Here is a 26,657-nt window from a genome sequence, read left to right as displayed (position 1 = left end):
ACCTGGGGTAGTTGGCACCCCCTTGCCTTGGAGCTCCAATCAAAATTAAGACTAGAATATTTTAACTTTTATATTGTGTAACAGTAATTAAAATTAGAATGTACGAAAGATCCAAGGAGAAACATTTTGAAAGAAGTTGAAAAAAAGGGATATTTCTAAGAAAATTAGATATAAACTTTAATATTTTAAATATGTGCATTATGTATTTACAGAGATGTGTGTGTTAGTCCTCCAGAACTGGTCACTCCTATTCTGGAAAAAGAGCTACAGAGGGGAATTTAACAGTCACATGGCAGATGAGTGAGGGCAGACTGATATAGGAGATACTGGCCAGATGATAGGAGGGTTCACATAATTTAATGCCCAAACCCCACACTTTCCAGAAACAAAGTAAGCAATGTGAACTCACTAACCTGGCAGGTGTGAGCCAGCACTGTTTCAGACAAACTGGACACACTCCACGTTTGAATCAAAATAACTGCACACCGCTGACTGGAAGTAGAAGCCAGCAAAGAAATTGATCTCTGGAGTGACCCAATCAATGGACATTCACATCAAAAAGAACGTTAGTGAGAGTCAACTCTGGATCAGAATGGGAACATGGAAGGCATTTTCATTTGTAATTAACAATGGCAACACATCAAATCTCAATGTTCTTTATGAATGAAGGGTGGTATGCTTTATGGACCACATGCAACAGGCATTTTACCAGAAGTTGGAACACTGGCTGTAAAACAACTTAAGAAGGAATATCACGATTAATCATTCAAATAAATATAGATGAATTAGTAAAAAATGAATTAAATTAATAAAAATATAAACTAGAAAGAGTGGTCTAGATGTCCAAACACATATGTGAATTGAACAAATTTTACAAAGGCCATAAACATACTATACTAAGGTACTTAAAACAGGGGACTAGAATTGTTTAGAGTTAGAACCCAGCTAGAATACGTAGGGGAGGATGGGGAAAGGGAGAGATTTCATTTCCAATTGGTCTGCCACTTAGCTAGAAACTGTACTTCATTTCTATCCCTTGAAGCTTTTAAAAGGAACTTGGAAAGATACACATACATATGCACATACACACACACACCAAATAAATATTAAAAATTAAAGCTATGTTCCAAATGATAAATTTAAGTTAAATTAAAAAGGAAGAATTAAAGTATAAGACTAACTGCCTTCAAGTAAATATTATGCTTGGCTCAACAATTAAGTTACCATTAAGTTAAATAAAACTATGAACTGGAGACCAATAGTGGTAACTAGTAATTAGTTGCACACAGCTAATATGGTACTTGCTAATCCCCAAAATAATTCTGAGGGATGAGAAATTATTATCCACATTTTACAGATGATGAAACCCAGATACTGTGAGATTAAAAGACTTGCCCAAGGTCACAAAACTAGGAAACGATGGCAATTACAGATTTGAATTCAGGGAGCATGCTTCTACCAGGCTGAAAAGCCCTTACATTCATCAATCCTTTGTGTGTGTGTGGGAGAGGAAAAAGGGAAAGTGTCCCACAACAGCAGATCTGGTAACAGATTGATAATTTGCTTCAGTATTTCAGTCTCTACACATCACAAATCTTAGTATGTTAAACAGGCTACATACAGGATATGGTAATGCAGTTCAGTATATACATCAGGGCTTTCTTTGTGCAAACATAGCTACTTTTTCAATGAAATTTTAAAAATCACATCTCTTTGTTCAATTTCAGCTGACTCTGATAAACTCTTAGAAAAGCAAAAAGATATCTTCTGAAACAGTCTGAAGAAGGAAAAAAAAAAAAAAAACTGCCAACGTGGCTCTGTGGGTATCTGAAGACCTTGCAGTATATACAACTTTATCTTCTCCATTGTTGTGTCACTGTTCCTTGATGTACAGTCGTCTATTGGAAAGACATTGTGAAAATTCTCTTATGAAAGTCAAATGTGTTTGTGGCGAGATAATAGCAATGCAGTACAAAGGAAGAGTGATTCTTCTCCTATTTGGGCACTCCTATTGCAGTTCAGAAAGAATGGTATTGGAAGGGGAACTTCGAGCATTTTTACAGATTCACTATTAAATAACATTTTAATTTTTAGTATATTCAAGTTTCTAGTTTTAATGACATTCACAATGGAATATACAAGTATTTTTAAAATATCCTTGGCTCTCTAAAAGAATCAGTGGTAAATTGTTTCTGTAGTCTAAATGTTCTGGCTGGCTTACAAAAGCAGGCAGTTGTTTAACAAGTTAACATTAAATATTAAAGAATAAATGTAGCATTAAAGCATTAAGTTTAATGGTCTCTGGATACAGGTAACTCAGGCCCTGGTTAACACAAAGTTAGTATATTAGGGTGGGGAAATTATTGACAGTGAATTTTCATTTTGAAATTATACACAGAAAGAGGCCTGGAATTTCACGTTTAGGATTTTATTTGCAGCTCGGAGTCTATTACAGCTATTTCCGTGTGCATTTTCTCTTTTGTGCCTACGTCACCGATTTTAGGTTATTTATTTAATTTTAAGAAGAAAGAAGAGGTTCTGTAAAAATCATTGTGTCTGCTAACCACAAGTAGGACTAGAAAAGAACTAATGTGGGGGAGGGAGGGTCGCTGCCAGCAGGCGGTGTAGAAACATCTGATGATAAGAAGGGAGATTATACAGCACTCCCCTCTAATCTTATTCCACCCAAGAAATTTGGGAGAATGCGAAAAAGCAGCAGCCCAGCATTTTTTGAAGGGGCGTGGTTTCCCTCCAGGGGCTGTCCAATCGAATTCCTTCAGAGGGAGCTATCCTGAGAAGATTGATGAGGGTTGCTAGGAAACAGGAGCGTCCCCCTCCCGTCTGACCCAGAGATTGTTCTGCACAAGCCCTCTCCAGGGGCTCTCAATGTGCAGTTGAGCGGCGTGTGGGGCAGAGCTGCACATCGGCCTCCCAAGCTCGCTCCCTCTCTGTCTCCTCCAGCATGCGGTCCTCCGGTTGCACTGGGACCACAGGAGAGTTCTTCCAGGGCTGACAGTCCCGGTTCTCCCGCAGGCCACGAGCTCGAGCAGAGCTTCAAAGTTAGAGCCTCCGACCTCCCTGCTGCCCCCATTCCTCTCCACCCGACCCCTCCGAAATTTACCAACCTTTGCAGGCACTGCTTCAGGATTTTAAACAGAGAGGTAAAGCCACCAGCAAAATCACCCTGGCTTTCTGTATAATAATCCTCCCCTCTGGGTACCCTGGCTCACTGAAGACTCTGCAGATACACCCCTGTTAAGGGAGGGAGAAAGGGGGACGAAGAGGGAAAGGGGAAACGAGAGGGTAAGAAAGGAGCAAAAGAAAAGGAGAAGGAGAGGATGCCAGAACTGTCCGTGCCTCTGCCAAGAGAGTCCCAATTAGATGCGAAGGTTTCAGCCCGGCCAAGGTGAAGGAAAGTTGCTACCTAGCTGGGAAGTGGGTTTGCCCCTAAGGAGAAGGACAGGCACTCGGCAGAGAACTGCTCCCCTCCCCTCCTTGGAAGACCACTGCACCCCCTCCCCTTTTCCCAACCTCCTCCCTCTCTTCTCCTCCCACCCTCCCTTTTCCCACTCCCCACTGACTCGGAAGCCTGGATGCTCTGCCACCGGGCAGTGGTCCAGCACGCAGCCTGGAGGGGGCGGGGGCAGGGGGCACTGTGACAGGAAGCAGCGCGTACAAGTTGGCCATTTCGGGGGCAAAATAAGTTCTCCCTTGGATTGGGAAAGGACAAAGCCGGCAAGCTACCTCTTTTGTGTCGGATGAGGAAGACCAACCATGAGCCAGAGCCCGGGTGCAGGCTCGGCCGCCACTGCTGCCACCGCGGTCCGCTCCAGTCCCTGCCGGGAGTTGTCGGTGAGAGGTAAGGGGCCCCGAGGAGGACGTGTCCCTCTGGAGGGCGCCCAGCGAAGGCGCGGAGGCTCGGGTGCCGCGTGGGGCAGGCACAGCCCGTAAAGTTGAGGCAGAGCTCGGACCAGTCTCTACCTTTCTGGCAGGGGTGGGGAGGGTGGGGGCAGCAGCAAGGTGGGTGTGCGTGAATGAGAGTTTGTGTGTGTACGCGCTCATCTATGACTCCGGGAGGGAGGCAGATTTCGGGGTACATATCGGGTGCCCAGGGTTGGAGAGGTGGAGGGACTGACAAGCGCTCGCAGACCCCCAGAGAGACCAGTCTCACCAGCCAACCACCTCCAGCTCTGCTCTCGGCTCCGGGATACGTTTCTATCGGGGGGGGGGGGGGGGTTCCCCCAGTTTTGTGCACAGGAAAACGTGCGGTGACTGGCTGCCACACAGGCGGTTTCATGTGGGTGTGGAGGTTGCCAGGCGAGGTGGGCAGCGGTCAGCGGAGCTGGTCCGCGTCGCAGCTGGGAGACGCTGTGCTGCCAGAGGTTGGCTCTCCCACAAGCACGCCTGTCAAGGATGCTTAACTCATGCCCTCCGCTCCTTTTGGCTTGAGCGCAAAATCAAAGAGCCAGACTGGGAGCATATCTCTTCGTCAATCCTGTTCCATTTTCTTATCTGACAGTGAGATAACTCAGAGAGGGCGGGATCCAGAAATAGACTAGGTAATATACCCAATAAGCTCGTTTCTTAAGGATTTCATTTAGATTTCCTTCTAGTTCCTTCCCTGGATTAGCAAGTGTAGAGGATTCCCAGAGGTGTAGCACTCTCAGGTAGATATCTTAAGGGGACATGCCCCTGCCTTTTAAGTATTTTAAAGCACTGTAAATTTTAATAACAATAGAACTATATACTTCTAATAATCTGCACTCAAGTGCTCAGCTAATTTGCTAGTAAAATTATTTATACTGCTATTTGAATAGTGCTATGTTTGACATATACAGAAACATAGTTACATATCAGTATATTCGAAGTTGAGGTTTCTGTGAGTTAAGGATCTCAGCAGTAGTTTGTTACTTTTAAATTTCTCTGCTTAAATTTATCTGTGCTACATGATTTTAGAACTATTTATTAGAGCTATGTTGTGTTTCTTTGGAAGAAAAAAGCATTGATTAGTACAGAAATATTGTTCATTTACTCAAATTTAGGTCTGCTTTGGTTTATCTGATTACGTATTTTAAGACTGTTACTTAGACTCTAATTGTTCGTGGAAACATATGTAATCTTGGCATGACAAAAAACAGACCCTAAACTCTGGTGGATTACACACTTCCTACCAAAGATGTTTAGGATACTCTATTAGTTAATGGTTCTATAGTACTATGCACATTTTTCCTCAAAGCAACCCAATAGAATTTGAATAGATTTGTGAAGTATTATAATATCAGACTTCAATAAAGTGCTCTATTCCCTTACATCATGGCAATGTCTGGTATTTACAAAGATTTCTCACACCTGTAGGCTTTATGTGTCCACCCTTTCAAGTGCTGACCAAGCAGGAGGAGTGCATGGATATTTTGTATAGACACGCCCTAAGACTTGATTGCTGTTCAGAGTAACTCAGATGCTCAGGATGGAAACAGGAGAAGTCTTGAAATTTATATTATCACAAATAAGAGAATGAAAATTTCAGAGTATCTACATTCATTGGGCTAAAAAGAATGATAAATGGTAAGAATACCTTTTAAAACTGATAACCCCTCCCCTCCAAAAACAAAAACAAAAAACTATAAAGCCTCCTGTTCTATGAGCTAGATTCATACCAATGAAATGTGAAATTCAGCTTGTAGAAAACTATGCCAACGCAAGCAATAAATTATATTTGGAGACAGGGAGAGAAAGTCACCTATTTAATTAATGGCATTTTTTAGACTTCAGAAATATCTATAATCAATACATTGAGAAAAGAGCTGGAAGGCTACATAAACAGAAAACATTATACATAATGAAAATACATCCTGTTGTCTTTTTTAAAAATTGTAGTGTACACCTGAAAAGAGGGTAAGTCAATGACTTTTCCCCACAATTACCAAATATTTAAATGAGCCCCACTCTGATTTTACTCACTGCAATTAAAATTGGTAAGTTGAATAAATGCTCAGATGGAATAAAGAGCAGTAATCTTTATTTTTATTAAATTTAAATTAATACTTTTATTGAGTGAAAGAACTAGGATAATTGTCAGAAGGCCACCTATCTTACTTCTCTACTTCATGACAAGTGACCATCTAGAACCACAGAAAAGCAAGGGCAGTCTTAGTTTGAAAGATTCCCAGCAATCACATTTTTTTTTACAACTTCCCCAGGTACCTTTTTCTTTTTCTTGTTTTATGTCAAATTCTTTTTATCAAGTTAAACCATTTTCTCTTTTTCATCCACAGTTACAAAATGGTACATGATTTTTTTTTTTCTCCAGGGTTGTAGTTACCTCCTGCCAAAATATAGCCCATTATCTTGGGGATAAAATGTTTCAATTTGTTATCCTACACTCGACAAGTTCCCAAGATACCATTAAACAAAAGAAAATTAATACCTAACCTCCATTGAAAGCCAGGACAGTGTGCATTCATGCACATTGGAATATGGCCAGAGTTCCAGAGTAAGGTTTTCTTTTTTTTCCTCCAGGGTTTACTCCTCTCAAAAGTAGCAATGTTTACTCATAGTTGTCTCACTTTGCTATTTTACACTGAGCTTAGTGTGCATTTTCATCTTTTCTGAGATTCTGCTAAATGCATCCAATTCTGCATTACATGAATTTGTTGAAATTGCTCCCAAGAAGTAGCATAAAATTGTAGAAGATTATCCACCAAGACTGAACACATAAAATGAGAACAATCATATTCATAATGGAGAAGGCAGAAACTGTTAGGTCATCCCCCTCCTTCTTCATCTAATATAGTCTTGGTCTCTACAGCACATTATGTTTTAGAGTACTTCAGTCCAGTCCGATTTTAAATGGCTCAAGTAATGACCTCTATTATCTTTGAAAGATTCTTTTACAGTTTAATAGTTCTCCCTATCAAAAACTTTTGTTGTGATATTCAGTCTAATTTTCCCTTGGTCCCATTTGATCTCGTAATTTATTCCCTATTATAATCCCTCTGGACCAGTTCATTCTCTTATCTGATTTACACTCTTTCCAACCTTTATACAGGATTTGTAAAATACAAAAGCTTTATAAAGTTACAGGAGAGAACACAAAGGTCGCAGTTTTATATCTGGACATCTTTTCTAAATATTTATGACACATCTTTCAGGTCATTCATGTGTATGTGTGTGACTGTATATTCTCAATAATTTATTTTAGCAATGCAAGTGTGGAGAAATTTTTCATCTTTGACATTCATGACCTATGTGAATATGAAGCTGATCCCTTCTAAGTAATGTGCTATGTGGATGCACATTTATGAGACATTTTCATTGCAAATTTGGTGTCAACAGAACCCTGTCAACGCCCACACTACCAGGGAGTTCTGTGACATGCTGGTCTGATGCTCCACTGAGTCCCAGAAGCTGTTGTCATGTAAATTCCACTATTGAAATGAAAATTATTTCCATAATTAATAGAGTGTGCTAGGAATGTAATAGTGTATATACTTATTAATGAATGCGTACATTAACATGATCCAGCAATTCTTTTAGAACATGGTAGCCCTTTCATACTAAAACAATCTGAAAAGCCAACAAAATTCAGCTTGAGTTCATCACTTTCCTGTATCATGAAGAGTAAGCTCAAATCATGCATATATCAATATGGAGTCTATTTAGATTTATAGGGAGGTACCATATGTGAAGGTTACTTTAAAAATAGAAAAGCCTGCAATAACCACGAGAGAAACAGGTTTTCACTTTGTTCACTTAAAAATCTGGTTCCAAGACATCCTTGTGTAGGATTCTTTAAGAGTCTTGAGCAAATATCTTGGTAGACTTGCCATCCCACTCAAATGTTTCTTCAAGTCCCAAGCATCGAAAAGCCAGTTCTACCAGACAGTGGAGGAATAAATGACAGAACTCAAGAAATAAATTTCTAGGTTATATTTGGCAAAATATACAACAAAGAGTAAGGTAAATCAGCAACTCGAAACACAATTTAGTGCTGTCTTCTTTACTGCGTGGTGAGCATTAACATTGGAGGTAGAAACATTCGTATGGATTGTTAAGGAAACAGAACAGAGAAGTGACATTCCAAAACTGAATATAGCTTTAGAGGAGTAAAATTAGACTGCAAGGAATAAATAACTTTTAAGCCAGTATTCTCCCTTCTAAAGCCCCAAAGTGTTTTTATAGTGCCATTCATCACATCGTGGTGAGTACCCTCAAAATGATTTTCCTTAGAAACAAAGGGGAATCAATTCTCTTGGTACAGGCAAAGTAGGCCATTAATATACTTGTGACTTCTCCTTGGGACAGAGCCATTCTAAGAAGTCTGAGTCTACACAGAATGTAATAGGTCCTCACCAAATGAGTAATCTTTCTACTGAGCTGGAAACTGTACACTGAACTTTTAGGAACAGAACACAAGAAAAGATCTTGAAAACATTAAGATAGAATCTATATAAGCAGAGACTAAAATATCATGTTTGGAAATAAAATCATATATAAAGAGAAGTACCTCCGCAGAAAGCTCACATGTTTATTCCTTATTAGAATTTACTTCACTATCATTGCCTTTGCACAATATTGCCTTTGCCACAGCCTCTCCACATACACAAACACACAACATTTGAGTAAATTCAATTGGAAGAGTATAGGTATCCACCAGAGAGAAAATTTCAAAACCTTGACACTAGACACATAGCTTGAAAAAATATTACAACTTATATATATGTAGCATGGGAGTAGTTCTGACAGTTTTGGCCAGATTACCCTAAAAAGAGGTTAAATAAAAGGTGGCTAACAGGGAAGCAATCAATGAGTAAATATTATTAAGCACCTGTATATGCCAAACAAGATTCAGGACATACAAATGAGGACATAAAAAATGTTAATACACACACTAAATCTCAGAAACATGTAAAGTTGAAAGTATTCCAAAAATCAAATTTGAAACTCTTGAGTAGAGAAGAGGTTACCAGAATTATCAACTGAACAAAAAAGTCTATTCCATCATTGAAAAGATGTATTTAGACTTAAAAATTCCATATATAGATATTCCAGCACTCTGTGGAGACACTGTGTCAGATGCTTTAAGGTGAAAAACTATCATAATGTCATGAAGTGAAGTGAAGTTGCTCAGTCATGTCTGACTCTTTGCAACCCCATGGACTGTAGTCTACCAGGCTCCTCCATCCATGGGATTCTCCAGGCAAGAATACTGGAGTGGGTTGCCATCATAATGTCATAGTAACAGATAATTACTGACCCATGGCCATGTTCTGAAAACTCTGCTAACCCACTGCATTTCCTAATTTAATACTCACAAGAACCCTATGAGGTAGGTACTGTAATCCCCAGTTAGTAGAAGAAGAAAGAGGTGCCCAGAGGTAAATTGTCCACACTTCAGATAGTTAACAAGACAAGCACTAGAATTCAAAACTCACTTCCTTGTCCCAAGTCCCATTCTGTTTGCTACTATGCTACACTGCCTCCCAAGTTTATGTTTCTGTGGGGGGATTTCATTTCATGCATCAAATATTTTCTGAGCCCCAAGTAGAGGGGCTTTGGTTAAAAAAGAGAGACAGAGAGAGACCAATGGTGAAAGAAATGGAGCCAGAACAGAATTTGACAAGCTCCATCTCTCTTCACCCTGAGAGAGACACAATCTCTTCTGAGGGGCAAAGAAATGCAAATGGAAGAAATAAACTAAAAAATTATTTACAAATAATTAAAAGAACTAAGGGGGAAAATGAGAATCAGAAAATTCTGTGAAGATGATAGGTTTGTTAACAAACTGAGAAATAAACATTTAGATATGAAAATGTGACAGAACTATGTTTCCCTGGAGCCTGATTTCAGCGAACATTTCGAACCCAGGTCTCCCACATTCCAGGCAGATGCTTTAACCTCTGAGCCACCAGGGAAGCCCTCAGCGAACATTGCTATCTGTAAAACTTAATCCAGGTAGCAAGAATATAGTCTCGCAAACAGCCAACAAGGAGATGAAAAGCAGTTTTGCTTGTTAAGGCTAAAATAATTATATTTCTCTTTACAACCAAACTACTTCCTACCAAATAAAAGAGCTGGTAAAAATGGTTTGTAGACTAGTACAAGTTTGAAATTTCTTCACCCAGCTGAAGCAGTCATTCATCTTTATCTAAGAAACTCTGAGCATTTCACACCTTTGGGCATTTATTCCTAATATAAACAACAACTTGAAAAATGATGGACTTGAAGTTTCCAGATTTTAAACACACTAAGAACAAGAGAGGCAAAGTGACCTGCTGGTGATTCTAAAGGCTCAGTAGGGCGGCTCTGGGAAGACCCACAGACCTCATGGGTCTCTGACCTGGGTACTTCCCCACAGGCAGGAAACCTGCTGTCTTGTCACATGAATTAATAGTTCATTTCAGACAACCAAAGAGCTGAAATAGGAGTCCTTACTTGAAAGTCTTACTCTGATTTGTGATTTGTGCTACTTCATGGACATAAAAACACGAATGGGTATCACAGATCTGTCTCCCCATCTGGTGGAGGCTGTTTCTTTTGAATGTTAATAATACATAGCAGATAATTATTAGTAATATTTTGTATTTTGCTTAACAGTTTCAACGTACCATGTGTTGGTGAATATAACATAATGGAAACTGCTTTCACAAAATATGTTGAAATACGTGCCAATTTGGGAGATGACACTCTAGGGTCAGAAACAGTTGGAATTTGTATCTGTCTCAAGGAGAAAATGAGATCTGGAGAATATAATTAGCAGTTTCTATTTTGAAGCATCTTATTTTTCCTTAAAAAAGCAAAGACCCTCTACAAGCTGATGCATTAATCCCAGTGATTTCTGTCAAGTCCAGATATACTGGTGGCCAGACCATACCTCACTTCAGAATTAAGGAGTCAAAACATGGGGCTTAGATCCTCCACAGACTTTGCTCAAGAGCTACCCTTGAGAAAGATGTTTAAAAGAATGTTAAATCCCCAACTCCCTCCAAAAGGACCTCTCCCTTAGTTCCTAACAGTGTCTGAATTTTACCTAGGAAATAATATTTCATGCAAGAAATATGAAAGACCATATATGTTTAGGTCCATGTAGTTCACCAACTTTCCAACACATTGGATTTAAAGGTTCATCTTTTTCAGAAAAGCTAACTTCTTCGAGTTTGGTGGGGAGTGGCAGAAAGAACAATTATAATTTTTACCTATTATACAATTTTGTCTAAGTAGAGCCCTTCGATGGAGAAGGACATGGCCACCCACTCCAGTATTCTTGCCTGGAAAATCCCATGGACGGAAGAGCCTGGTGGGCTACAGTCCATGGGTTCTCGAAGAGTTGGACACTACTGAGAGATTTCACTTTCACTTTTTACTTTTATGCATTGGAGAAGGAAATGGCAACCCACTCCAGTATTCATGCCTGGAGAATCCCAGGGACGGGGGAGCCAGGTGGGCTGCTGTCTATGGGGTCACACAGAGTCGGACACGACTGACGCGACTTAGCAGCAGCAGCAGCAGCAGCAGCAGAGCCTTTCAATGGCTATGATTTCCTGAACAAATGTGACGCAGAAATGTGAGAGAAAAGCCATCTTTCCTATAGTTATTGAACAAATGACATCCCTCTAGGAAAGCCATTGAGATGTTATAGAGTGTTCCCCTGCCCACTTTTTTCCTTCTAAAATTCTAAATGTGTGTCTGTTGCTATGATGTTGCTAGGGAATCTGGTAATTGGAAGTATAGTCATGGGAGGGAAAAGGTTGAGATATATGAAGTAGGACAGAAGGAACCCTGAGGGGCAGACTCTGAGCAGTTCCCCTCATCCTTCCCTTCCTACGCACACACTCAGACCACAAACAATAATCACTCACTTTGTTGTTTGGTTGCTAAGTCATGTCTGATTCTTTGTGACCCCAGAGACTGCAGCATGGCAAGTTTCCCTGTCCTCCACTACCTCTCGGAGTCTGCTCAAGCTCATGTCCATTGAGTCAGTGATGCCATCCAACTATTTCATCCTGTCACCCTCTTCTCCTGCCCTCAATCTTTCCCAGCATCAGGGTCTTTTCCAGTGAGTTGGCTCTTGGCATCAAGTGGCCAAAGGATTTGAGCTTCAGCATCAGTCCTTGCAATGAATATTTAGGGTTGATTTCCTTTAGAATTGACTGGTTTGATCTCCTTGCAGAGTCCAAGGGACTCTCAAGAGTCTTCCTCAGCACCACAATTTGAAAGCATCAGTTCTTCAGTGCTCAGCCTTCTTTATGGTCTAATTCTCACATCCGTACATGACTACTGGAAAAAACCATAGCTTTGGCTAGATAGATGGACCTTTGTTGGCAAAATGATGTCTCTGCTTCTTAATACACTGTCTAGGTTTGTCACAGCTTTTCTTCCAAGGAGCAAGCCACTTACCTTGCTATAAATAGTATTTATCATATTACTGTCCAGAAGAGCCTACACCAGAATCACTCTGAAGTCTACTTAAACTGAAGAATACGGAGACAGATCCATTCCAGACTAATTTCCTTTAGGTTGGGATTCGGGAATGCATGTATTAAATATGCGTCCAAGTTACTCTTAGGCACACTCAAGTCTGAGACACACTACTGTTTTAGTCAGCCCCGGCTATTATGTATTTGAATACATAGACTGGATGGCTTAAACAACAGATGTGGACTTCTCTCAGTTCTGGAGGCTGGGAAGTCCAAGATCAAGGTGCCAGCAGATTGGGCTCCTGGTAAGAAGCCCCTTCTCACTGTGTCCCCACATGGTCAATAAAGAGAGTGAGCTCTGGTCTCTCTTCTTCCTCTTACAAAAATACTAATCCCAGCACTGGAGCCCCTATTCTCATGACCTCACCTAAACCGAGCGGACACGACTGAGCGATTTCACTTTAAACTTTTCACTTTCATGCATTGGAGAAGGAAATGGCAACCCACTCCAGTGTTCTTGCCTGGAGAATCCCAGGGACGGGGGAGCCTAGTGGGCTGCCGTCTATGGGGTCGCACAGAGTCGGACTCGACCAAAGTGACTTAGCAGCAGCAGCAGCAGCACCTAAACCTAACCTCCAGAAGGTCCCATCTCCAAATATCACCACATCAGCGTTACAACTTCAATATATGAATTTGGTGGGGTGACGAGAGAGACATTCAGTCAGTCCATAAACATTAGACTTAAGAAATGAGGCTCAGCGAATAGCCAGTGAATCAGTGTACAAAACTATTCCCCACAGCAAGTCCACTTTAATTATATTAACAAATGTCCTGAGCCACTTGTTAATTCTGTGAGCCTGAGAATTAATGAATTAATTGTGTCTGCATGCTCAGCTGCCCAGTCATGTTCAACTTCTTGCAACCCTGTGCACTGCAGCCTGCCAGGCTCCTCTGGCCATGGGATTCCCTAGGCGAGAATACTGGAGAGGGTTGCCATTTCCTTCTCCAGTGGATCTTCCCAACCCAAGGATCAAACCCAAGTCTCCAAGTCAATTCTTTACCACTGAGCCACCTGGGAAGCCCAATTAATTAAGTTCAGCTAATAAAGCACTGTCTCTGTGAGTTCTCTGAATACATTCATTTTCTGGAAACCTCATACTGTTTTCACTGCTATTTTTTTTTTCTATCACCTATAGTAAATTCCACTATGATACGCAAGCACATACAATACCTATTTTCTGGATGTTCTTATGAGGAAAACTTCTCATATTTGATCTTTCATTTCATATTTTAGAATGGCAATACTGGGATGTTAGAAAGGGAAGTTACTGGTATTTGAAGAAGATCATCGAGGAAAATATTATTTCTATTTCTGAGAATAGAAATGCTTCTAGTTTGGTAACTGCACATGTAAAATTCCCATTGTCTTTAAAGCTAGACCCTTGTTAGCTAGGGGATGTGGGGAAGCACTGTTTTGTCCCAGTCCTCCCCTTTGCCCTGTGGATCCACAGAGCAAGAGAAATAAAACAAAACAAAAACTTCATTTGGCAACTTCTTATACATTCTCCCCTCAGCTTCTAGTTCAGTTCAAGTGAATGGTTGCTTAGCTGAAGCTGGCAATCCTCACAAATACTGCCAAAGATAGTTTCCTGAGCAGCGTTCAGAGCCACATGGGAAAAATGCAGGAGGGGAAGGAGGGGCAGGCAGCAACGGGTGGGGGATGCTTACGCTGGGCCACCAGCTTCACTTCCTAGGGGGTCTTGGCCAACTCTTTGTTCACTTGATTTCCACACTTTATAGACTTCCTGAGAAGAAAAGTAATAAAAAATAGAACACTTCCCCCTACAAAATGTCAAATTTCTGAAAGCTACGCCCTCTGGGATGGTTGCAGTGTTTCGACCTGATAATGACTTCTACGGGACTCTTCCCATTACACAATCAAGCTAAAGCTAAACACCCATTGCTACCTCAGATTTCCGGATTCTAGAAGGGATACCATGATTTCCCCAAATGGTTTCAAGTCTTTGACATTTCCATTCTGTTTGGTACTCTGTTATTTCTTCCTCCCTAGCCCAGAGAAGGCAATGGCACCCCACTCCAGTACTCTTGCCTGGAGAATCCCATGGACGGAGGAGCCTGGTGGGCTGCAGTCCGTGGGGTCACTAGGAGTCGGACACGACTGAGCGACTTCACTTTCACTTTTCACTTTCATGCATTGGAGAAGGAAATGGCAACCCACTTCAGTGTTCTTGCCTGGAGAATCCCAGGGACGGGGGAGCCTGGTGGGCTGCCGTCTCTGGGGTCGCAGAGTCGGACACGACTGAAGCGACTTAGCAGCAGCAGCAGGTGTGTAAACTGTGTTCTTTTCTCTCCTACTATGGCCAAATCCTTAGCCCAGGTTATCAGCACTTACCTTTCAAACTTCTCTCACAGGTTATCTCGTCTAATCTCTCCCTCTTCCTGTATTATTTACTTCCAGATATCTAATGAGTGCCTACTATATGCCTACTCCCTAATCTAGAGATGTTATAGCAGTGAACAACAACAACTGAAAAAAAAATTTTTTTTAAGAATTTTTATCATTCACCTTCCACTAAATAGTGAGAGTCAGACAATAAAGAAGGGAACTGATGTGTGTAGAGAAAACATAATGATGTGATGTAAGAAAAGGGGGGGGAGGAGTTGGAAAAGATAACATTACTACCAGATGAATAACTGACTTTGCCATTCCATTCCTTGGTTTAAAAGGCATTAAAGATAAACCATTACTTAAAAAGTAAGTTTGTGTTTCCTAGCTTGGCCATCAAGATCTTTAACAAGCAGATTCCTAAGGTGTCTTTCCAACCTTTCTTCCTCAATATAAGCCTCTCCTTTGCCCGGATTTTGTTTCCACACAAAAAGGAACTTTGAGTATCTTTTTAAGCCCCAACTATATTTAGAATGAACTTCCTTTCTACAAACCTAAATTTCAAGGCCAATTTCAAATCTCACCTCATTGAAGTTCATACTAACGATACTTTCCTATCAAGGCAAATTTTCTCCAAAATATTCATGTGATCCTCATCATCTGGGGTTTTGAATAGTGAAATATTGTTCTGTCCTGAGCAAACAGGACAAACTGTACTGTAGGGAGAGCAGTAGTTCAAAGAATAAAATCAGAAGGCAAATTTATTTTTATTTCACATTGCCCCTCTTAAGTGCATTCAATAAGCTGCATTACACTCTGATGTAATAAAACAATACACTTTAATTGCAAAGCAGTCTCCATTTGCAGACTGAATATGCCTGGACCAATATAATAAATAAAACTTTGAACTTTAGAGTTGAATCTCCTCTCTGTTCCCAGCAGGAGCCTATTTCGGGTCAGAAGTTGAGGAAGAAAGCACCACCGTTTCTAAGGTTCTCTTCCACCCTTTCTTGTCCCTCTTACCAGCACAAGTTCTGAGTCTTCCAAGGACAGAGTTGGGCACAGTCAGGAGACATGGGAAATAAGTTCTTACCTAATAAGGTTCCTAGTCTCTGGGCCCTCAGATTTTTAAGGTGAGAGAGAGAGAGAGAGAGAATGTGTGTGTGTGTGTTAAGACTTCTTTCTCCATTGCTGGGAGTCTCTCACCTCAGATTTCTTGACACAAATTTTCCTTTGTCTCAGCACACCTCCTCAGCTCCTGCTCTTTCAGCAGTCCATCCTGCACAGATTCTCACTTTTGCCCCTCCTGTCTTTTCTCTTGGGCTGGAACCCCCTTTGATGTCTCTCCTGTTGAAATGACTATGTAAATATGTGTTTGTGGAATGTATGAGTTTGGTAATACAGTCTAAGTAGAAAAGATGATAACGTTTTTATAACCCAGAAAAATGTTTTTATGAGGCTACCTGTATAAAGACTTACAGAAATCAATGTCTATGAAATAATTTAAGATGTGGAATACCCCTGTTTCCCTGCCAAGAATTAGCTCCAAAAGGACTAAGGCCTTCTCTTTTTCAGCAGCTTATAATAATGACTGGAACATGCAATAATTATTGAAAATGCAGGTGTTAGTTGCTCAGTTGTGTCTGACTCTTTGCAACCCCATGGCCTGTAGCCCATCAGGCTCCTCTGTCCATGGGATTCCCCAGGCAAGAATACTGGAATGGGTTGTCATTTTCTTCTCCAGGGGATCGTCCCAATCCAGAGAATGAACCTGTGTCTCCTGCATTGCAGGCAGATTCTTTACTACCTGAGCCATCAGGGACCCATATTTAATAAATGAAGGAATCCTACTTCAAGTTTTACATTTACTCAATGGCTATCTTCCACATTGAAATATTAACATTAATTTCTCTTCATATCTCATACCTTAAGATATAAGGATTACTATTAAAAGGATTACTTTCAACCCATAAATTATACCATTTTCCTAAAGGCACTTTGAACCCAAACAAAAGAATACCATAAAAAATTTTTAATTTGCACATGAAAAGCGATATCAATTGAATTCAATAAGTCCTTACTGAATGTCTATTATGTTCAAGGCACTGAACAAGGTACTGAGGAGAATACAGAAAAGAAAAAGTTACCATGTCTTCCTAAGAATTTATCATCTCACAGGAGAGATAGGATATGTCCATATGTGACTATGCTGCTAAGTCACTTTAGTCGTATCCGACTCTGTGCGACCCCATAGACGGCAGCCCACAAGGCTTCCCCGTCCCTGGGATTCTCCAGGCAAGAACACTGGTGTGGGTTGCCATTTCCGTCTCCAATGCATGAAAGTGAAAAGTGAAAGTGAAGTCGCTCAGTCGTGTCCGACTCTTAGCGACCCCATGGACTGCAGCCTACCAGGCTCCTCCGCCCATGGGATTTTTCAGGCAAGAGTACTGGAGTGGGGTGCCATTGCCTTCTCCAATATGTGACTATAGTAGCAGGAAAATTCAGGAGTTCAACTGTGAGGCCCTAGAGTGAGCAATAATACTTGTGGCTGGCATGAATGCAGAAAGTATCATATTTAAAAAGTTGCTTCTGTTCTGGACCTTAAACAATGGTTAAAATTTCAGAAAGTGGAGAGAGTCATTCTAGACTGATGCAGGGGTAGAGAGACGGTGTGGGGAAGCTCCTGAGGGAGCAGCGTGTGAGCTGGCTAAGCTGAAAGGTGGGGTGTCTGTGGTTCAGAGGAGGTACAGCTCTGCGAGTGGACAGAACAATGATTAATATCTCTCCAGTGCATGCCAAGTCACTTCAGTCCTGTCAGGCTCTTTGCAACCCCATGAACTGTAGCCCGCCAGGCTCCTCTGTCCATAGCATTCTCCAGGCAAGAAGAATAGTAGGGTTGCCATTCCCTTCTCCAGGGGATCTTCCCAACCCAGGAATCAAACCCTCATCTCTTTACGTGTCCTGCATTGGCAGGCGGGCTCTTTACCACTAGCGCCACCTGGGAAGCCCCACACATCTCCTGTAGGCCAAGGGACACCTCTGAAAGCATATAAGCAGGGGGATCCTCAAGCACAATGTGAAGACAACTATGAGGAAATAAAGGTTTGGGAGTCAGGGAGATGAGCGGGCTCGTATGGCAGCCATTCGGGTGAGAGGTAATGATGGCCTAAACTAGGGCAGCGGCAATGGGAATAGAAAACAGAATGAATCGAACAGACACAGAGATGACAGTGCCTGGTAGGTAAGAAATAGCTGTTGGATGAAAAACACCAGCCAACACAATTAAGCTAATTGTCTTCCTCCTTCTATAATAGGAAGGGTCATGCAGTATCAAATCCTGGATTTAATAAAGGGAAAGCGGGGAAGAGTTAAAAGGCTATTTTTTAGGAACTTGAGTGGAAAGAAAATGTAATATTCCAGGTGCTATTTAAAAACAAGACTTAGAAATGAAATCAATATTTTCCACATGATTATGATCTGATAGTATTTATCCACCCATAGTAGGTTAAACCACCATGGACTCTCATCAACCACCTTGACTTATGTCTTCTACATCCATCCACAGGCTAGAGCCAGAATGATCTTAACACAAATCTGAGCATGTTTCCCTTTGCTTGCTGCTGCTGCTTAGTCACTTCAGTCATGTCTGACTCTGTGCGACCCCAGAGAGGGCAGCCCACAAGGCTCCCCCGTCCCTGGGGTTCTCCAGGCAAGAACACTGGAGTGGGTTGCTATTTCCTTCTCCATCCCTTTGCTTAAAACTCTCCAAAGATTCTCCACTGCTTTAGGGATAATCAAACTTGCTTTACCTGGCCCACTATAACCTGCATTTTCCAGATTTATGTTTCCAGCTTTATGTTCCATCCCTCTCAACTCACACCTCTTCTTCCAATCAAACTGAACAGCTTGAATGCCTTCCCCTTTCTCTCTCCCCAGGCCTTCTCATAGCTGAGCAACTTCCCAGAACCCGGGCACACTCAATTTGAATTTTCAGGGCTTCATTAGAATTCTAGACCACTTCTGACAGTCTATAGTTCTTGATGCTATGCACACCTCAAACTCCCTGTACTTCTCTTTATCATTCTTTATGATAATTGTCTATTTCCCCACTGGAGTCTGTAAGTGCTAATAAGACAGAGACCACGCCTGCTTATTCACAGCTGGGTCTCCGTTACCCAGCAGAGCAAATCGCACATAGAAGACAATCAATAAATTCTTATTCAATCAATGGAGTAAAGGTTTAATTAAATCATTCTGGGACTCATTTTCCTCATTTTAAAACTCAAGTATTGATCTTTAAAATTCCTTTTAGTCATATAGTTCCTACAAGTAAACTTTTTCAATAAAGAGGATGGAATTCAGCATCCCAAGTTGAAATGAGTATCCTACTACACTCAAAACATCAGTGGGTCCTATTTATAAATTTATATTTTAATTGCTGTTTAAATAGGAAAATCATTGAAGGGATGGACTGGGAGTTTGGGGTTGGTAGATGTGAACTATTATATATAGAATGAATGGACATCAAGGTCCTACTGTATAGCACTGCTGCTGCTAAGTCACTTCAGTCGTGTCCGACTCTGTGGTAACTATATTTAATGTCCTGGGATAAATCAAAATGGAAAAGAATATAAAAAAGAATGTGTGTGTGTATGTATATATATATATGTGTGTGCATATATGTATAACCGAGTCACTGTGCTGTATAGTAGAAATTAACACAATACTGTAAGTCAACTATATTTCAATTAAAAAAATAAGTAGCAAGATAATTAATAACAATGCTAGTGATATGTTTCCCTATTCCTCAAACTGTCTTCATTTTGCAAGCATTTCTCTTCATCTTAAACAGGGAGATCTAAGTAACAAGGAGACAGAGAAAAATAACCATAAGAAGAGATTTTTCCCAAGAAAGTCACCTTCCAGGCAGATTTCCTCTTCCCCAGAATTCTCATAAATGGAAATACATTTCAGACATTTTCATAAAAGAGGATGCAGAAATCTTATCTGGTAATACTAATTCCTACCAGCTCAAGTGAGTAACACCTCAAGGTGTTCCATTTAATGCAATTTCTGTCACAATACTTTCCTACAATAAAACAAATGAGGCTCACACACATATTCTATATGGTGTTTTTAGGAGAATTAGAGGGATACTGTGAATAACAATGACTTTTATTGAGTACTCACTGTATGCTAGGTACTGCTTATTTGCTTTAGTTATATTAACTCATTTAATCCTCACACTAGCCACCTGAGATAGGTACTGTTGTTATTCCCATTTTCCAGAGGGGGAACCCAAAACACTAACAAAAGTTTACATAGTAAGAGTATAGCTAGGATTTGGACCCAGTTCATGAATTTGACCAGCTAACTATACTGCTTCTCTCACAAAATCATCCCCAAACTAAAATGTATAATATGCAAGAAACATTTGCAATAACCATCTTATATTCCTTGATTTGAAAAATAATACAAAACCTGGTGACATTCTGAGCTCTCAATGGACAATAAAAATCAGAAATATACACAATAGAATGTTACTCAGCTATTAAGGAGAATGCATTTGAATCAGTTCTAATAAGGTGGGTGAAACTGGAGGGTATTATACAGACTGAAGTAAATCAGAAAGAAAAACACCAATACAGTATATTAACACATATATACAGAATTCAGAAAGATGGTAACAATGACCCTATATGCGAAACAGCAAAAGAGACACAGGTGTAAAGAACAGAGTTTTGGACTCTGTGGGAGAAGGCAAGGGTGGGATGATTTGAGAGAATAGCATTGAAACATGTATATTACCATATGTGAAATAGATCATCAGTCCAGGTTCGATGCACGAGACAGGGTGCTCAGGGCTGGTGCACTGGGATGACCCCGAGGGATGGGATGGGGAGGGAGGTGGGAGGGAGGGTCAGGATGGGGAACACATGTACACCCATGGCTGATTCATGTCAATGTATGGCAAAACCCACTACAATATTGTAAAGTAATCAGCCCCCAATTAAAATAAATAATTTTTTAAAAAATCAGTAATATAGTCAGACATTGGCCCAATTTACTAATATTATTATCAGAATATGTTTATTTATGTTTACTGTTTTCACCTAAAGCTTTCTACTTCCAGTAGCTTGAGACTCAGCTAAAACTAAAATAATCACTTCTAAAACTTTCTATCTTTACAAATAATTCAGTCTTTTCAATTCTAGAATTTGCCACTATTTGAAAAGGCAAAGTGACAGTGCTTTTAATCTATTTATTACCAAGAGACAATGTAAAGAAAAAGGAAAACAAAATCACTTCCATTATTTTCTGGAGAAAGAAAAGATCTCTGATTATTTTGTGTATAACAGACATAACTGGTACACAGTGAAACCAGTGGTCAGGAAGAGGAAATTGTCCTGCTTTATGCCTTTCTCTGTCATCCAGCTCTCAGAATAGATATCTTTACATCTATCTAATCTTTGAATTGATTTATTAAGCTGAGTTTACAAGTTAAAGAGGAAGAGGTCCTAAGGAGATAATTATGGGAATACAAATCAAGAGAGACAACTTTGAAAGAATAGTAATTCTGCTTCTTGCAACTGACCTTAAATCCCTAGGAGGAGAACAGATCAGCTTAAAGCAACCTTTTCTCTCTATTCAGAAGTGATCGTGAATTAATTGTGCAGTTTAGCTGAACTTTGTTTTTCCTGGTATCCTAGGAGAAGATCTCTGACAGACTGGGAATTTTTGCTTGTTTGTAATGTAAACTCAATATCTAGAGGTAGTTCTTCACACCACATGGGCTCATTGGAAAGCCCCGATTCCCAAAACAAACAAAGAGAAAAAGCTGAACAAAATAATCCATCAGCAAAAGGGAAAAAGAAAATAGAATGCTTGTAAAAAAAAAAAAAAAAAAACAAAGTTTTAAATCATTTGATTTTAAATAATCCCTGAGAACATTCTGGTGACACCAGAAGTCTGATAACCATATTCAAACTTGCTCATCAATGAAGGCATATAACTCTTGTGGTTCACATGGCTTCATTACTTGCCAGGATAATAAAAGCACTTAGTGAAAAGTTTGTGTATATTTGGTATATCAACTAGTCCATGCAGTTCTAGCAAAGAGGAAGTTGGAGCATTTGATGATAAATACAGGAAGAAAAGGGGACGACAGAGGATGAGATGGCTGGATGGCATCACTGACTCGATGGACGTGAGTCTGAGTGAACTCTGGGAGTTGGTGATGGACAGGGAGGCCTGGTGTGCTGCGATTCATGGGGTCGCAAAGAGTCGGAAACGACTGAGCGACTGAACTGAACTCCAGCACTGCTAAGTACTAACTTTGATAGTAAAAATTAGAGCTTTATAATTTTAATTTTCTCAAATGGATTATTTCCATGCATGCATGTATCGTTTTAGTTAGTTAACATTAACCTTATGATGCTAATTCTATAACTTCTTTCATTTAACCATGACAGTTTTATCCATCCATTCAACCGCTACTTATCAAGCACACATATTGAATTTGTTAGGCATATTTGAGTATGTTAGACACTGGCAAGCAAAAACAAAAAGCAAACAAAAAAATTGGTCCTTGCCCTCAAAGATCCTTATTTACAATTTTAAAACTATGCTTTATTTCTTTTTAAGTATAAGTGCTATCATTGTCCATATAATAGTTCAGACAAAAATGAGTCTATAAAGGCTACTAGGACTGGATCTGCTTCCTTGAGCTTCCCTGAAACAATGCCAGAGGCATAAGAGTCACCCCAAACAAACTCCCTTTCCTGTTTTCATAGTAAGAAGATTTGCTTAACGCTTTTATAAAGAAAAATGTATTGTCATATAAAGAACAAAGGTGACAACTGAGGGAATGCTCTGGGGGTCAAGTCTTTAATATCTTGGTATGTGTATAACTGTCTCTATTTACTCTAACTTAGTGTATCATTCGGAGAAGGCAATGGCGACCCACTCCTTTACTCTTGCCTGGAAAATCCCATGGGCGGAGGAGCCTGGTAGGCCAGACCATGGGGTCGCTAAGAGTCAGGCACGACTGAGCGACTTCACTTTCACTTTTCACTTTCATGCATTGAAGAAGGAAATGGCAACCCACTCCAGTGTTCTTGCCTGGAGAATCCCAGGGACGGAGGAGCCTGGTGGGCTGCCGTCTATGGGGTCGCACAGAGTCAGACACGACTGAAGTGACTTAGCAGCAGCAGCAGCAGCAGCAGTGTATCTTTGGCACATCGATTTATTCTTTCCAGAAACTTGGACTAAGTACCTTCTGTGTCTGAGACCTATAGTTGGTGCTGGGATCTGTACATTTGACCTTCTGGTCCTATGAGTAGAACTTACAGAAAATAAGTCACATGGATAGTGTTTAACTTATTAATGACCATATGCTCAGGATTTTAAAAAATTCAAAAGGTACTCAGTAGAATGTCGACTCCAAGAATCATATTTTCTAATGTTCTTTTCCTGAAGTTAGAAAGAATTTGGTCTAATTAAGGAGGCACGGTATTCTTTGACAATTAAAAAAAAAAGGAATCTGAATCAAAAGACACTGGAAGACATATATGGGACCAATTTGAATTTCACAAAATAAAAAGCATTTTTGCTGCCAATGTTGTTCTGAAATTATTTGCAAAATGTATTTTGTAAATGACTTATCAAAAATATTTAAACCAATCAATAAGTCAACTGAAGCTAGAAACTACACTAGCTAGTAAATTGATTTGCTATTATTATTCCTCCATACAGCAAAATAGGCACTTTCTTTTCACAGTTTAATGTTCCTATAATTGTGATAAAATTCAATTTATGTGCATACTTTATGTAATCGTTTTTTTTTTTTTTCAAAATTGTTCTTAAATGCATGGTGAATCTTATAATGAATGGTATCAGAGGTAAGGAAATATATTTAGCTGCAAGCACACTTACTTCCTTTCTTATAAACTGTATGTTTCATAATAATTGCAAATAACTTAATCAACTTTACTTTTAAATGCTTAACATTTTGCTACAAATATAATGATAAACTCTTTTCTTTCATATACTTTCCAAATCAAATCACTTGCTTTGAAAAACCTCATTACCAGAATCAGAAATTCTCTCTCAACACCTTCATTAATTCTGCTTGAAAATAAGAATGGTGTCTTATTAATCTCTACACATTTCTTGTAGGGAAAGCCATAATCTGCTATTTCTATATTGCTGGAGTCTACAATAATGCCTTAAAACAGTAAATAATTGTTGAGTGAATAAATGATATGCTGGAGGAAGAAATGTAAGAATAAAGACCTTGAATACAATGAGACCTCAATAAATATGTGTTGAATTATAATACATTGCTTATGTTGACTGACAGGTTATATTGCCATAATTCAGTGATAAATTTTAAGATCTTTCTATAGTGTTTGCCTTGATACCATAAAGAGGCAATTAATAAATGCTAATGATTTAAAATTTTATTTCAATTTTCAATTTTATATGTATCTAAAATGGATGTATTTAAGACCCTTGGTATTTCAGTCTTTTGCTCAAGCACTCCTGTCATATACTCAACAATTTTTATGATACTGTCTGTTAAAGAATGTCCCCTGAGTAACCTTTATCTTAAAGATGAATTTTTGAAGATATAAACTTCTTATGAAATACAACCTTCTCAGTAATTACTTTCTGCACATACTCTAATATTAAATTGTTTATTAATGTATCCTTGCCTTCATACTTTATCATCAGCACATCTAACCCCCAACAGCCACGAGAGCCAAACCTAGCCCTTTGTCTCTAAACTGAATTTCTCCATTTAGACTCTTAACTGGAGTCTACCATATTTGTTGTAGTTTTTACTCTACTGAGTTAAAGCAGCACATCAAATCAAAAAACTGGCTAAAAGTTTGGGCTAATATAAAGAAATATATTTTAATACAATGAATGAAAATTGAACAGTATTTTTTTCCCAGTGCTCAGTCTCAGTGATTTCTCATTAGAAATTAAAAATGTATTTGTAGACTACTTATTATCTGGTAGCAGAGACCATTTCACCAACAATATCACTTGGAGTAAAAACTGTAAGTAGGGAAAAATAGAGGATCTCAGACCAGGTCCTTGTTGTTCGTTGTTCAGTCACTCAGTCGTGTCCGACTCACAGGGACCCCATGGAATACAACATGCTAGGCTTCCCTGTTCTTCACTATCCCCAGGAGTTTGCTCAAACCCATGTCCACTGAGTTGATGATGCCATCCAACCATCCTAGAGATGTTTTCCCAGGCGAAGGCAGTGGTAAACTGTACTGCTGTGGCTGGGAGGGCAAGTTGGCTGAGAAAACGCATGGGACCAATGCTTTTGCATCTTGATCCTAAAAACTATTGAGATCAACATGTTTAGCATCTTAAAAGCTATTAGAAGTTAACATGGAGTAGAGAGATAAGAAACTGGAGAAGACTGAGTTGAAAATTGGATTTGAGGAAGTAGAAACAGTGATTTCTTCTCATTTGTGTAGTTTTGCAGTTATGGTGGGCAAAAAAATGAAATAGTAGCTGGAGAGGAATGTGGATCAAAAGAAATTCTATAGCTCTTTAATACTGGGACTTCTCAGGTGGTACTAGTGGTAAAAAAAAAAAAAAAAAAGCCCGCCAATACAGGAGACATAAGAGATGTGGGTTCGATCCCTGGGACAGGAAGATCCCCGAGTAGGAAATGACACTCCATTCCAACATTCTTGCCTGGAAAATTCCATGGGCAGAGGAGCCAGTCCATGGGGCTGGAAGAGTCAGACATGACTGAGTACAGCTTCAATATATACATTATGTGATTAAAATGTATTGATGCTGTTTTCAGAATGAGTGAATTATATGACATAATTCCTTGAAGAAGAAATTGTAGTATTGTAGTATCAGGGCCAAATCAAATGGCTTCATAAATATTGTCAAGAATTTTGTATATAATATTTTGAGCTTAGGGTAAGGGTAGGCCATTTAAGTTCAGGCCAGAGGAACTTATTATCTAGTGGGGGAGAGAGGGATCAATCAAATGTCTCAAGGAAATATGAAACTGCAACTACAATGGATACTAAAAATAGATCTACGATGCTGTGGGAACATATAATAAGAGGGCTTTATATCACAGAAGTAGGTTCCCATGAAAAAATTGACAGGTCGAGGATAAGGGAAGAGGGGAGGAAATCAGACTGTAATCAGTAGGCTGAGCAGGAGCGTAGACCCTGTGAGAGTGAGAGCAGGCCTTCTATGAAGAGCTGAAAGGTCAAGGTGACTAAAATACCGAGGACAGTGAGCAACACTGTATATGCTGAAAGCTAAAGTGTTAGTTGCTCAGTCATATCTGACTCTGCAACCCCATGGACTATAGCCTCTGTCCATGGGATTCTCCAGACAAGATTTCTGGAGTGAGTTGCCATTCCCTTCTCCACAGGAACTGAACCTGGGTCTCCTGCATTGCAGGCGGATTCTTTACCATCTGAGCCACCAGGGAAGCCCGTATATGCTAAGGGTTATCCTTATCCTAAGAACAGTGGGAAATCATTTAAGTACTTAAAGCAGAAGTGGGGTCTTTCATTCTTTTATTTTTTAAAAAAGAGCCCTCGATGGAATCTGGAGAATGGATGAATGGATTGAGGTCAGAGAGGTCAACTGGATACAGATTGATCTGTTTTGGAACTTTTATAACTACAGAACACAGAAGATGTTAGCTTGGGGCAAGTTGACAGATTTTTAAATGAGGAAGCAGGTGATTTAGAGGAAAGTTTTAATAGTTAGAAAGTAAAAGGATGGTGACATATGGGTTATGGATATTAGACATCATCTTGATATTTATACAG

General features: G+C 39.8%; 1 protein-coding gene across 1 annotated transcript in view; it reads left to right on the top strand.

Annotated features, from left to right (window-relative positions):
* The first annotated feature begins 3,699 nt into the window (after window positions 1-3,699).
* Window positions 3,700-26,657, top strand: part of GRM3 (glutamate metabotropic receptor 3) — a 251,401-nt gene continuing 228,443 nt past the window's right edge. The window contains 1 exon segment of the mRNA NM_001098123.1: window positions 3,700-3,859. The gene's annotated coding sequence lies outside the window, so the exon portion shown is untranslated.

The sequence above is a fragment of the Bos taurus genome, chromosome 4, assembly GCF_002263795.3.
Source record: "Bos taurus isolate L1 Dominette 01449 registration number 42190680 breed Hereford chromosome 4, ARS-UCD2.0, whole genome shotgun sequence".
Lineage (NCBI taxonomy): Eukaryota > Metazoa > Chordata > Mammalia > Artiodactyla > Bovidae > Bos > Bos taurus.
Note: the sequence above shows the minus strand (reverse complement) of the source record. Positions and strands in the feature narration are given on the sequence as shown.